General features: G+C 39.6%; 1 protein-coding gene across 1 annotated transcript in view; it reads right to left on the reverse strand.

Moving 5' to 3' along the window:
* The window catches only part of PDE12 (phosphodiesterase 12), a 90,379-nt gene that overhangs the window by 30,564 nt on the left and 44,040 nt on the right, over positions 1-15,775 (reverse strand). The window lies entirely within an intron of this gene.

Here is a 15,775-nt window from a genome sequence, read left to right on the forward strand (position 1 = left end):
AGCATTTGTTAATAAAATAACATTTAGAAAAATTTTCTAATTACACTTTCCTGTTTGTTTGAAATAGCTAAAGCTATTTGATACAAGATACAGAATCATGATTCCTAAAATTTTCTTAAAAAAAATTTTTATTGATTCCAGAGAGGAAGGGAGAGGGAGAGAGATAAAGAAACATCAGTGATGAGAGAGAATCATTGATCGGCTGCCTCCTGCACGCCCACACTGGGGATCAATCAAGCCTGCAGCCTGGGTATGTGCCCTAACCAGGATTGGAACCGTGACCTCCTGGTTCATAGGTGGACATTCAACCACTGAGCTATGCTGGCTGGGCATGATTCCTAAAATTTAACCAATTTTAGAAAAGCAAGTTTTAACTTGATGATTGGTTAATGAAATAGGTTTATGACATTTATTTTGCAGTGATAACGTAGCCTATCACCGGCTTCTTAAGGGATACACAAATATTGAGGGGGAGAAAAGATGGCAGTAGAATTCTGATGTATCCCATTTCCCAGTGCTATTTCTTTTCTTTGAATAGCAACATTTCTCTGCTACCCATTACTTGAATGACTTTCTCCAAATTAAGGTTAGTGTTGTCTAGTAATCATAGGTTTCATTCCATTTTACTAGCGTCATCACTAGTCTTGGTTCTTCTGTTTTATTGCCTTCTCATTTTTTGGGGTCATAATACCATTTCAGCTTAGCCATTAAAAGCTAAACTTTGTGAATCTTTTATCTTATTTCCTGTCTCATGTTGTCCACTAGTCTGGATACATTGTAATATAAATTGCTTCAGATTGATTGAGATACTTTTTGAAAAATAATAACTTTATATTCCAGAGTTGTCATACTTACTATTAAGTGAGTTTAATTTTAGACTTCATTAGGAAGCTATTGAAATGATTGGTTTTGATCTAATGTAATGGGTAAATATTTTTTTAATATATTTTATTGATTTTTTACAGAGAGGGATAGAGAGTTAGAAACATCGATGGGAGAGAAACATCGATCAGCTGCCTCCTGCACACTCCCTTCTGGGGATGTGCCCGCAACCAAGGTACATGCCCTTGACCGGAATCGAACCTGGGACCCTTGAGTCCACAGGCTGACGCTTTATCCACTGAGCCAAACTGGTTAGGGCTGGGTAAATATTTTTTAGCTAGAGGCTCTGGTGGTAGAACCCAGAAATTTGTGTTTTTAAAAACTAGTTTTATTGAAGTATAATTGACATACAATAAACTGAACATCAAGTGCACAATTTGATGTTTTAACTTTTGAATACACCCATAAAACCATCACCACAGTCAAGATAAGAACATATTTGTCACCCCTCAAAAATTCCCTCCAAAACCACTGATCTGTGTTCTGTTACTCAAGATTAGTTTGTCATTTCTAGAGTTTCACATAAATGAAATCATACACTACTTCTTTTTTGGTCTGACTCTTCCTCCCACTTTGTTTTGTTTGGTTAATCCTCACTTGAGAATATTTTTCCATTGATTTTTTTTTTTTTTTTTTTTTTTTTAGGGAGAGTGGAAGAAAGAGAGAAAGACAGAAACATTGATGTGAGAGAGAAACATTAATTGGTTGCCTCCTGCATGTGCCCTGACCAGGGCCTGGGCTGGGGAGGAGCCTGCAATCAAGTTAAATGCCCTTGAGCGGAATCAAACTCAGGACCCTATGGTCCACAGGCAAATGCTCTATCCAGTAAGCCAAACCAGCTATGGCTTCCTCCCCCTTCTTGATAATACAATATTTCATTTTTTCCTTCTGTCAAACCCAGAGCCATCTGCTTTTCCTATGCAGCCAATGGGATGATAGGAAAAGGAACATACAGGGCATATGAAACTTGGGATAAAGAACTATGGGAGGTGCAGAGGGCTTCTTAACATGGCAAAGAGGATGGAAAAGACTACCGTCAGGAAAAACAGCCCCATTTACATCCTCTAGAGTCTAGAACAGTGATGGCAAACCTTTTGAGCTCGGCGTGTCAGCATTTTGAAAAACCCTAACTTAACTCTGGTGCCGCGACACATACAGAAATTTTTTGATATTTGCAACCATAGTAAAACAAAGACTTATATTTTTGATATTTATTTTATATATTTAAATGCCATTTAACAAAGAAAAATAAAAAAAATGAGTTCGCATGTCACTTCTGACTCACGTGTCGTAGGTTCGCCACCAATGGGCTAGAAGATGACAAAGCCCAGAATGGTGTAGGAGAAAAGCTGTTGCTCCAGAGAAGAGTTCCTGGCAGAACCAATGATGAGGCTCCCAAACACAGTTCCAGCCCCAGCCTCAGAGCCTGCCACTCCTACTGTGGCAGCTGCAATCCTAGTGAACTTGGCTGCTGTGTCAAGGTCCTTTGTAATGCTGCTGGTTTGGAAGTTATGGCTAGGGATACGTGGGGAAAGTGAGGTCAGGAGATATGAGGCTGCCAAACTCCTGTGGTTCTCATCTATTAGTGTCTCAGATCATTTCAGCACTGCTGCAGAGTGGTTGGCTCAGCAGCTGAGAAGTGCTCCTGACGGGGGAGGGGGTGGAGATGAATTTGATACAGAGTACATTTTCAGGGAATGAAGGGCTGTGGCAGGAGAGCTGCTCTCAATGCAGAGAGCAGTCTTTTTTCACTCAGCATAATGATTTTGAGATTCATTTATGTTGCATGTATCAATAATTCATTCTTTTTATTGCTATTATATGGCTACTAGAGGCCTGGTGCACGAGTTCGTGCACATTGAAAGGAAATTGATTAGAAGAAATATTTTAGAGGCCAGAGAGGGACCATGGGAGGTTGGCTCCAGGGCGTGTCTGGCCCATCTCTCCCAGTCCCAATCAGCCAGACCCCAGCAGCAAGCTAACCTACCAGTTGGAGCATCTGCCCCCTGGTGGTCAGTGAGCATAATAGCGACTGGTCAAGTGGTTGACCGAACGGTCGGACACTTAGCATATTAGGCATATATATATATATATATATAATCAACTCACCTGTTGATAGATATTTGGATTGTTTCTAGTTTTTGGCTGTTACAAATAAAGCTACTGTGAATACTTTTGTACAAGTCTTTGTATGGACCATATACATCCTCTTATCTTGGATAAATCCCTAGAGTGATATGAGTGGGATGGCTAGATCATATGGTAGGTAAATGTTTAACTTTTAAAGAAACTGCCAAACTATTTTTTCAAAGTGTTTGTACTAATTTGTTTCCACCAGCTGAGTATTTGAAAGTTCCAGTTTCTGTACATCTTAGCCAACACTTGGTATGGTCAGCCTTTTCAATTTTAGCTATTCTAATAGGCTTATAATGCTATCTCATTGAGATTTTAATTTGCATTTTTCTGATGACCTGTGATGTTGAACATCTTTGCATGAGCTTATTAGTCACCTGTTTATGTTCTTTGATAAAGTGTTAATATTTTTTGCTCATTTAAAAAATTGAGTTAATTCCTAAAGGTTGAATTTACAGAATTTTCTATGTATCAAGTTCCTTTTCAGATATATAGTTGGCAAAGATTTTTCCCACTTGTGAATTTTTTCAGTTTCATGTGTCTTTTGAAGAAGTTTATGAATTTCTGCACAAATTCCTGCTTGGCTTTTGATTGTGATTGTATTAAACCTATAGATAAATTGGGGTGACATCTTAATGTTGTTCTCTGATGCATGAACAAAGTATGTCTCTCCATTTATTTTAAGTCTTCTTTAGTTTCAGCAATATTTTGTAGTTTTCAGAATACAAATCTTTCACATCTGTCAAATTTATCCCTAAGCCTATCATATTTTTGATGCTGTAAATGATACCATTTCTAAAAACTTCAGCTTTCAATTTTTCATTCAAATATTCAGTTCAAAATACTAGTATATAGCCGAAACCGGTTTGGCTCAGTGGATAGAGCATCGGCCTGCGGACTGAAAGGTCCCAGGTTCGATTCCGGTCAAGGGCATGTACCTGGGTTGCAGGCACATCCCCAGTGGGAGATGTGCAGGAGGCGGCTGATCGATGTTTCTCTCCCATCGATGTTTCTAGCTCTCTATCTCTCTCCCTTCCTCTCTGTATAAAATCAATAAAATATATTTAAAAAAAAAAAAAAAAAAAAAAATACTAGTATATAGTTGATATTTATATACTGATCTTGTATATTGCAATATTTCCCACTAAGTTTTGTTTTAGTGGCATGCCTTAAATTCTGATGTTTTATATTTCTTTTCATTCAGTTCAGAATACCTTATTTCATTTTGGATTTCCTTGATCCATGGGTTATTTAGAAATGTTATTTACTTATCCAAACAGTTGTACATCTTTTAATTTTTTAAAAATTTTTTTAAATAATTTTTATTTTTATTGATTTCAAAGAGGACGGGAGAGGGAAAGAGAGATAGAAACATCAGTGATGAGAGAGAATGCCTCCTGCATACCACCCACTGGGGATCAGGCCCACAACCCCAGGCATGTGCCCTGACCAGGAATTGAACCGTGACCTCTTAGTTCATAGGTCAATGCTCAACCACTGAGCCACACCAGCCAGGCGCCAAAATTATTTTGTTATTGATTTCTAATTTTACTACGCGGTGGCTTGAGAACATACTTGTTATGATTTGAATCCTTGTAAATTTATGAAGATTTGTTTTATGGCCCAGAGTATGGTTTATCTTGGTAAATGTTCTGGGTACACTTGTGAATAATATATATTTTGCTGGTGTTGGGTGGAATGTTTTATAATGGTTAGGTCAAGTTTGTTGACAGTATTGCTTATGTCCTTGCTGATTGTCTTTTTTTTTCTTTAATATATTTTTATTTCAGAGAGGAATGGAGAGGGAGAGAGAGATAGAAACATCAATGATGAGAAAGAATCATTGATTGGCTGCCTCCTGCATGCCCCCTACTGGGGGTTGAGCCCGCAACCCAGGCATTGTGCCCTTGACTGGAATCAAACCCGGGATCCTTCAATCTGCAGGCTGACACACTATCCACTGAACCAAACTGGCTAGGGCTGCCCTTGCTGATTTTCTGCCTACTTGCTCTAACTAAAGGTTAGTAAAATCTCTTGATTATAATTGTAGATTTATATATACTTTGCTCTGAAATCTACTTTGTGTGATATTAATAGAACTCCAGCTTTCTTTTGACTAGTGTTAGCATGGTACAGCTTTTTCATTGCTTTACTCTTAACCTATTTGTGTCTTTATATTTAAAAACTTTTCTTATAGATAGCATATAGTTCTTGCTTTCTTATCCAATCAGACAAAATTTACCTTTTAATTTACAATGAATATGATTGATATGGTTAGATTTGAATCTATTATCTTGCTATGTTTTCTATTTGTTCTATCTTCTGTTTATTTCCCTTTTCCTTTTTATCTGACTTATTTTGAATCAATAAAATATTTTTATGATGTCATATCTCCTTTGTGAGATTACTAGCTATAACACTTTATTATTTTAGGTTTGTAGTACAGTATACATTTTTAACTTACTGGTTTACCTCTAGTGATAGTATGCCATTTCATGTATAGAATAAGAATGTACAATAGTGTACTTCTGTTTCTTTCCAGCCTTTATATTATTGTTCATGAATTTTACATGTTATAAATTCCATAATACATTTTGTTTAGTCAATTTTTTAAAGTTTTAAATAGTAAGAAAAATTCTTGCATATAAACTCTTACATTGAACCTTTTTAGTGTTTTATATTTCTCTGCATAGACCAATATGGTATAGTTTTCCTTAGAGCTGAAGAACTTCCTTTTAACATATTTTGTAGTTCAGATTTGCTGTCAATGTATTCTTTCAACTTTTGTGGTCTGAAAATATATTTTGCCTTCTTTTTCAAATATATTTTTGCTGGGTATAGATTTCTAGGCAGTCCCTCCTTTTTCAGTATTTTAAAATGTTGCTCCATTGTCTTTTTACTTGTATATTTCCAGCTAGAAGTATGTCATGTTATCCTGGTTCCTAGGTAGTTAATAAGTCGTATTTTTCTCTGGCTCTTTTAAGATTTTCTCTTTATCACTAATTTTGAGTCATCCTATCTAATAAAAGAGAAACATGGTAATTAGCCATACCTCCACTACCCTTCCCATTGGCTAATCAGCGAGATATGCAAATTAACTGCCAGCCAAGGTGGCGGCCGGCAGCCAGGCAGCTTGAAGCGAACATGAGGCTTGCTTGCTTCAGTGACGGAGAACTCCAACGTTCCCCGCCTGCCGCTGCCAGCCTCTGAGCTTGCAGTTTGAAACATTGTTACAAATATAGAAGCTAAACAAAACCCCAGAAACCTGCTTTCAGCCAGCTGGGATCGCAGAGCTGGAGTTGAAACAGTGTTTCGATTATAGAACCCAAACAAACCAGATACCTGCTTTCAGCAGCCGAGGCCTAAGAGCTGGAGCCAAACCTCAGAGCTAAAGCTGGCCCAGGATAAAAAAGAAAAAGAAAAAAAGGAGCGGTTGGGAGCTTCAGTCACCTGCCAGCCTGAAAACAGCCCTCAGCCCCTCACCCAGACTGGCCAGGCACCACAGTGGGGACCCCCACCCTGAAGGGTGTGAGCAGCTGCAAACAGCATCATCCCCTCATCCAGGCTGGCCCGGCACCCCAGTAGGGATCCTCACCCTGATCCAGGACACCCTTCAGGGCAAACCAGCCGGCCCCCACCGGTGCACCAGGCCTCTATCCTATATAGTAAAAGGGTAATATGCCTTCCAGCACCGGGATCAGCAGAGCCGCGAGGCCTCCCGGCACTGGGATCAGCGTGACAGGGGGCAGCACCCAAACCCCCTGATCGCCCTGCGGCTCTGTGTGTGACAGGGGGCGGGGCCACAACCTCCCTATCCGCCCTGCTCTGTTTGTGACAGGGGAAGGTACCCCAACCCCCTGATCAGCCCTGCTCTGTGCCTGATGGGGGGGGCTCCCCAACCTCCTGATCGGCCCTGCTCTGTGTGTGACAGGGCGCAGCGCTCCAACCCCCCCCCCTCCCGCCCCCCACCATGGGCCCTGCTCTGTGTGTCACGGGGTAGAGCCATAACCTCCCCATCGGCCCTGCCCTGAGTGTGACAGGGTGCGGGGCCCCAACCCCCTGATCCACCCTGCTCTGTGTGTGACAGGGGGCGGTGCCCCAACTCCCCTATCAGCCCTACTCTGTGAGTGACAGGGGGGAGCTCCTCAACCCCCTGATTGACCCTGCTCTGTGTGTGACAGGGTACGGAGCCCCAACCCCCCTGATGGGCCCTGCTCTGTGCGTGACAGGAGGTGGCGCCGCAACCTCCCCATCGACGCTGCCTTGAGTGTGACAGAGGGCGGTGCCCCAACCCCCCAATCAGCCATACCCTGAGCATGACTGAGGGTGGCATCGCAACCTCCCGATCCGCCCTGCTCTGTGCATGACAGGGGGCGGCGCCCCAACTCCCCAATCGGCCCTGCTCTGAGCCCGATCAGGGGCTGCACCTAGGGATTGGGCCTGCCCTCTGCCACCCGGGAACAGGCCTAAGCCAGCAGGTCGTTATCTCCCAAGGGGTCCCAGACTGCGAGAGGGCACAGGCCGGGGTGAGGGATCCCCCCATACCCCCCGAGTGCACAAATTTTTGTGCACCAGGCCTCTAGTTTGATAATAATATGCTTTGGCATAGTTTTGCTCATGTTTCTTAGGCTTTTAACTAACTGGGTTTCTTGATCTTCTTGGATCAAGTTTTATAGTTGTCATTAAAGTTGGAAATTTTTTGGCCATTATTTTTTCAGGTATTTTTTTCTGTTCTTCCTCCGTCCCTTCTTTCAGTTACTCATTTATTAGGCTGCTTGAGGTCCTACAGCTCATTGATAGCTCTTCATATTTCTTATTTACTCTTTTTATTTAATTTTGGAGAGTTTCTATTGCTATGCCTTTAAGTTCACTTATCTTTCCTTCTGTATTGTCTAGTCTGCCATTAATTCCATCTGTTATTTTTCATTTCAGACATTTCTGCTTGAGATAATATCTGTGTCGGTTCTGAGTTGGTTTCGATTGATTATCTCATTATTATGGGCCATGTGTTCCTGCCTCTTTGCATGTCTTATCTTAGGTTAGATGCCAGACTTTTACCTTGTTGGGTGTTGGATATTTTTGTATTCTTATACATCTTCTTGAGCTTTGTTCTAGACTGCAGTTAATTTTGTCAGGCCCGAAACAGTGCTCAGACTAGAATTAATTATTCTTTACTACTGAGGCAAGACCTTCTTGAGTACTCTACCCACTGCCCCATGAATTTTAGTTTTTTGCAGTCTTGCTGGTGGGAACAGGCATTGTTTCGAACCAAGCCTGGGCACTGTTCCATTTGATCCTTTCTTATGGTTCTGTGCTTTGGGTAGTTTCCTCATATGCAGGTACTAACCAGTACTCTGCTGAATATTTTAGGGGAACCCTCTGCAGATTTCTTTCTGTTCAGGGGCTTTTTCTTTCTATGCTATTCTCCTCTTTGTAATTCTCTCCTAAAGTTTTGTTTCCCCAGACCGTCCTCTCAGAGTTTACCAAGCTCCCCCTCTTGCTCCCTCTTTCTATGCTGTGGCCTAGAAACATTCTCAGGGCAGTAAACAGGCAATCTCGGGCTAAGGGCTCAATGCATTTGTTTTCTGTCTTTAGGAATCATTGCCCTGCACTGCCTGGTGTTCACTGCCTTAAAAAAAAATCATTGTTTCTTATATTTTATTTGTTTTGTTTTGTTTTCATTTTATGTGAGAAGGTAAATCTGATCAGTATAACTTGATCTTGACTAGAAGCAAAAAGCCCAGCAATCTGATTTTAACAAGCCCTCCATGTAATTCTGATACATGTTAAAGTTTAAGAACCATATTGATATATAAATTTAATGTTAGGTGATTACTCACTAACATTATAAATCATTTGCCATGAAGACAGGATTATATGAGTCAGTAAATCTAATTTTTGGAGGAAAAAACCCACTTTTGTTCATAAATCCTCATTTCTATGTTTTGTAGCATTGAAAATATGTCAAACATTTCAATTACTGTAAGACATTTCAAATATGTATGCAGATGGAGATTTGGGCAAAGAGAGGAAGAGTTTGTAAAATAACCTTATTTCATTAACATTGCTATAGTACAAAGTGGCCTTTTAGCTTTAACCTATCTAATGATTTCTCTTGCCATGAAACTATTATAAATGTTAGATGGTAAATACAAATCTTAGTAGAATTAGTGGCCTCAAGATATATTCCCATTATAAAATCGTTCTGCTTTAAAGGATTCAGAAAAAAACAATACCAGTTCTTCTGGAAGTTAGGAATGTGATTGCTATGAATCCTTTGAAGGAAACTAGTCAAGGAGTTATATTCCTTATTGTTAAAAAGTTTCCTGCCAGAAACTAAAACAGGTTAAGACATGTATAAACTTTATGCCACCTTTATGAAACAAAACGGGGAATATTTTAAATTAGGGAAGTAGGTGAATGTTGACTTAGTCAAGTCAGGCAGACTTTATACTCTTCCATGTTAGCAGTGTTTACCCAAATTATTAAAAAGCAAATACAGCGCTTACTCCTAGGAAAGACAAGGGCATAGATCCAGTTATACAGACTTTCCCACAGTATCAAATGGAATAAATAAAACTTTTAAGATAACTAGTAGCCGAAACCGGTTTGGCTCAGTGGATAGAGCGTCGGCCTGCGGACTGAAGGGTCCCAGGTTCGATTCCGGTCAAGGGCATGTACCTGGGTTGCGGGCATATCCCTAGTAGGAGATGTGCAGGAGGCAGCTGATCGATGTTTGTCTCTCATCGATGTTTCTAACTCTCTCTCTCCCTTCCTCTCTGTAAAAAATCAATAAAATATATTTTTTAAAAAAATAACTAGTAAAAGGCACTGAAACTAGGGGCAGGTCTTAACCTCATGGCAGAGGCTTGAGTGGCTGAGAAGTTAACAGATTGGGCAAAACCAAAGACTCAGGGAATTCACATACCACTCCCCTCCCGAGAGAGAAAATGGGTGGATAACACTCTTCATAGAAGCACAGATACTCTTTCACTATTGCAGGTAAATAACAATGTCCAGAGAACGTGAACTTTAAACAAGATCAGTGATGAGTTGTCAGATAATGAGATAAAAATGGAGTTTACAGAGGTTGGGGTGGGGTGGGGAATAAGGGCAAGAATTACACTATTATACAACAAGTGGACTAGAAACAGCTGAGTAATTCTTGCAGAGAACAAAGGAAATGACATGGATTAAATTGTTTAGAGGATTAAATGGGATATAAGTACAATGCTTGGCAAATAGTAAGTGCTCAATAACATTTATTGTTGCTATTAAATATTAGCACTATTATAGAGCACATACTCTCAAGTGCTTTGAAAATGTCAAAGGAAGTTACACAGTTTCCTTAAGAAGCTGCCCAAGGTCTAATTTGAATGGGGTATAAACAATCAACAAAAATATTACATTATTAAATTTAAAGGACTGGAACATAAATATACAAAAGATGTGGTACATTTACACAATGGAATACTATGCAGATGTAAAAAGAAGGATCTCTTACCCTTTGAGACAGCATGGACGGACCTGGAGAGTATGTGGAATCTAACTAACAAAATAAACTGATGTATAAAATAGATCCAGAGGCATGGAACAGGCTGACAAATCTCAGAGATCAGGGGGTGGAGGGGCAGTGGGAAGAGATTAACCAAAGAACTTATATATACATATATGCATAACCCATGGACACAACAATAGTGTGGTAGAGGCTGGGTGTGTGTGGGGGAGGGGTTAATGGGGGAAGAAAGGGAACATCTGTTACACTTTCAACGAAGATTTAAAAATTTGGATGATGAAAACATAGTCCCTAGTGTAGTGTGTTATTTATAAGGACATGCCTTAACATTTTCCTCAAATTTGTTAAGATTAAATGAAGTATAGGACTTGGTATATGATAAGTGATTAATAAACAATAGCATTTTCCTCCTTCTGTGGCTCAATTTTCTTTTTAAAAAAATATATTTTATTGATTTTTTACAGAGAGGAAGGGAGAGGGATAGAGAGTTAGAAACATGGATGAGAGAGAAACATCGATCAGCTGCCTCCTGCACACTCCCCGCAACCAAGGTACATGCCCTTGACTGGAATCAACCTGGGACCCTTCAGTCCGAAGGCCGACGCTCCATCCACTGAGCCAGACCGGTTAGGGCTGGGGCTCAATTTTCTTATTTTTAAAAAATAAGAAAGCATTATTAAGTATAATGGTTAAGGGTATTGGCATCAGAAGACATGGGTTCTCGTCTCAGTTCTGCTTATTATCTGAGACCTTGGGCAGGTTACTTAACCTCTCTGACCCCGACTTTCCCTATCTTTACTTTACCATAGAGACATTTTAATTGGCCATTAACATCCTGTCTTATAACTTACATTAGCCACTTGATAAGTAGCACCTTTTAAATGGAAATCTGAAAAATTATTTTATCTTCTTTTTATTTTTGGTTTAGGATTTGGAGGCTAGAGGTGGGAGATCAGAGTTTTTTCCATCTATTTTACTTAAGAGAAAACAAATTAAAATTTAGAAGATGGAGATTCATTTTCATTTGTCTGGAGAAAAGTAGAGTCAGTTTGAAATTGTTTTAAAGAATTCTATATAAAACTGAAAAAATTATTTTAAGGACTTCTATATAAAACTGAAGACATAAAGGCTACTTAAAGACTACATATTTATTTTTAAATCTAGCAAGGTTCCAAAATGCAATTTTAACTTACTCAGCTGTTAAGCAACTCTTCACATGTATCTCCAGTACAAAGGAAGGTTCTTCTCAAGGGAGACAGTCTTTAATTGCATTTAAGTTAAAAAAAAAAAAAAAAAAGATTAACTAGGGAAATGTGTGGGTCTCTCAGGTAATTGCAAGACTTTAAGTTATTACAAAATTAAAATAGTATTTTGCTTCACCCCAGAAATTAATAAACATTTCTGTTAAGTTGCTTAAACAGTTTAAAAGTATGAGTGCAGAAAACAAATTGCTTTCCCTTTGCATTTTCTTGGTGGTGTTCTTTAAATGTTGTATAATTACATTTAATTTTTGGAACGTTTTTAAAAAGGCAGGATAAACTCATTGTAGAGTCCAAATAGCTTTACCTTATGCACCTGAATAAAGAAGTTTTTGCTCTGGACTGCCCAGGGTCACTACTGAGAAATGAGTTTCTGAAGGGTAGTCCTACCAAATGGAGCTTTACTCAACAGTCTGTCAACAATACAAAAACAGCGTACTCTTTTTGAACTTCGCAGGTTTTTCTTATTCAACCCCATTCTGCGCAATGCACCAGTTGGAACAAGCAACTACAGAACACCTAGGATGGCACTATTAGGAAAAAAGATTAAATCTTTATCCTGGCAATGGGTTTAATTTCTCTCCTAATTTATCATTGTGAATTTATAAAATGTAGCAAAGCAAAAGCAAAATTGGACTATCTGGGCTAGTGATCAGTGAGGGAAACAAAGGGAGATTTAAATATTTCTTTTTAAAAAAGATTGATGCTTCCAGTTTTCTTCATTACAAACAATTCTGTAATGCACTTCTTACAAGTAACACATAGCAAACTTGAGGGAAATTTTCATTATGACAAATTCCTGGAAGTGGAATTTTTGAATCAAAGAGTATACGTGTTTCACAATTTCATAGATAAGTTAAATAAGTTACCTTACAGGCATAATGGAATGCAGCCCTTAAAAAGAATGAGTTAAATCTAAAGTATTGATATTTTTAAATGTCCACACTATATTATGAAATCGAAAAAGGAGTTACTTCACACTGTAAAATACCACTAACATTTTTATAAAGACTAGAGGCCCAGTGCACGAATTCGTGCGCCAGTGGGGTCCCTCAACCTGACCTACGGGATCAGGCCAAAACTGGCCCTCTGACATCCCCCGAGGTGTCCCAGATTGCAAAAGGGCACAGGCCAGGCCGAGAGACCCCACCGGTGCCTGATTGGGGCCGGGGAGGGATGCGGGAGGTTGGCCAGCTGAGGAGGGACTGTGGGAGGGCTCCAGGGAGTGTCTGGCCCATCTCGCTCAGTCCTGATTGGCCAGACCCCAGCAGCAAGCTAACCTCCCTATCCCCTCGTGGTCAGTGCACGTCATAGCTACTGGTCTACTGGTCGACTGTCTGCCCCTGGTGGTCAGTGCACATCATAGCGAGTGATTGAGCGGCCTTAGCATATCATTAGCATATTATGCTTTGATTGGTTGAACAGCTGACTGGACACTTAGCATATTAGGCTTTTATTATATAGGATGTATTTCAGAGAGGAAAATCTGGAATAATATATGTCAAACACTGATTAACTCGTTCATCAAATTTGAAGATTACTTTTTACATTATGTATGTAGTGCATTGATAAATTCATCTTGTAGAAATAAATTTAATAGATACACAAACACTGTACCAAAATGTCCAAAAAGTTTTATTCACAAAAGCCCAAAACTTTAAACAATCCAATGCTCATCAACTGGTGAATGAATAGAAAAATTTGGTAACTCCGCACAATGGAATACTACTCAGCAATAAAAAAGAAAAAACTATTGATGCATGATATAACTTAGATTAATCTCAAAATCATTATGCTAGGAGAAAGAAGCCACACACAAAAGACTACATACCATATGATTTCATTTATATGAAATTTTGGAAAGGGCAAAGCTATTGTGTTAGCAGATCAATGGTGGGCTAGGGGCTGTGAGGATGACTTATAAAGGAGTATGAAGGAACTTTTGGGGGCAATAGATATGATTGATATCATGATTCTGGTGTTGGCTACACTACTATATACATTTGTTAAAGTTTATTAAATTGTATATTTAAAATAGGTGAACTTCATTGCATGTAATTTTTATAGAGGTTTTTAAAAAATACCCACTTTTATTTTTTAATCTTTATTGATTTCAGAGAGGAAGGGAGAGACATAGAAACATCAATGATGAGAGAATTATTGACCAACTGCCTCCTGCAGGCCCCACACTGGGGATCGAGCCCGCAACCCGGGCATATGCCCCGACCGGGAATCAAACCTTGACTTCCTGTATCATAGGTCAACCACTGGGCCATGCTGGCAGGGCTTAATACAGTGGATTTTTAAAGTACAGATAAAACTCTCTTTTGACTACCACTCCCAAACCAGGTTCCTTCACTCTCTGGGAAGGCTCCCTCCTCTCTCCATACAGGTTAAACAGGTAACCGCTAACTATCACTATTACAGATTCTACTTCAAGGTTCTTGAGCATTTACACATACACCCGGGGAAATCTACACTTTTATATTACTTTACAGTACTGTCATTTGGCTTTTTCCACTAATTGTATCTTGGAGATCTTTTCATTAGAATTTATAGTTCTACATCATTCTAACTCTTGATAGTATTCCATAGTATGGATATACTATAGTTTATTCACCATCCCTCTATCATTTAGCCATATATGAGTGTCATGGTGTACCAAATCCAGGGAATACCATGAAATATAAAAACGGACTAGCCTTGGCTGGGTGATTCAGTTGGCTGTTGTGGTTCATCAAAAAGGTTGCAGGTTCAATACTCATTCAGGGTGCATACCTAGGTTGTGGATTCATCTCTGGTCAGGGTGCTTATCAAGGAGGCAACCCATGGATGTTTCTGAGGGACATTTCTCCCATTGATGTTTCTCTTTCTCCCTCTTCCTCTCTTTCTCAAATCAATTAAACACACACACACACATCATGTCCTTGGGTGGGGATTAAAACACACACACACACAAAAGAGACTAGAGTCCTGCCTTTTTTGTTTCTTAAATTATTTTGTTTTTTGGCAACAACTTTGCCATACAATTTCTCATTCAAAGTTTATAATTCACTAGTTCCAGTAATTCATAGAGCCATGTAACCATCACCATCATCAATTCCAGAACACTTTTATCACCTCCAAAAGAAACCCTCCACCCTTTAGCTGTAATCCCCAAGCCTCCCATCCTTCCTACCCCTAAGCAACCACAAATTTGCTGTCTCCATAGATTGACTGTTCTGAACCCTTCATACAAATGGAATCATAGGCTCTGTGGTCCTGTGTGACTAGATTTTTCCCCCACTTATTATAAACTTCTCAAGGCTTATCTAGTTTGTAGTATATGTCAGTGCTTTATTCCTTTTTGTTGTTGAATAATATTCATTGTATGATGTACTACATTTTGTTTACTCACTAGCTGATGGACATTTGAGTCATTTCCACTTTGGGCTATCTATATATATAAAAGCCTAAGCGACCTTTACGTTGGGATTGTAGCCAGGATGTGCACTGACCACCAGGGGGCAGATGCTTAATGCAGGAGCTACCCCCTGGTGGTCAGTGCACTCCCACAGCCAACCTCCCACCTCCCACACCACCCCCCCCCTCACCCCCCCCCTTCCCTCCCAAATTGGACCAGTGCCCAACCTCCCAAGGTCCCTCCCCACAGCCGGCCAGATTGCTGGCTAGGCAGAGGGACCCCCACCCATTCATGAATTCATGCACCAGACTTCTAGTTATGAATAATGCTGCTATGAGTATTTGTATGGACATATGTTTTCATTTCTCTTGACTATATACCTACGAGTGGAATTGCTGAGTCAAATGGAAAGTCTATGCTTAACTTTTTGAGAAACTGCCAGACTGTTTCTAAAGTTCTTTTACCATTTTATGTTTCCATCAGCAGTGTATGAGGGTTCTGATTTATCTACATTCTTAACACTGTCTTTTTATTTTAGCCATCTTAGTATCAAATTGGTATATCACTGTGGTTTTGATTTGC

This window comes from Myotis nattereri (assembly GCF_964212035.1).
Source record: "Myotis nattereri genome assembly, chromosome: 14".
Taxonomy (NCBI): Eukaryota; Metazoa; Chordata; class Mammalia; order Chiroptera; family Vespertilionidae; genus Myotis; species Myotis nattereri.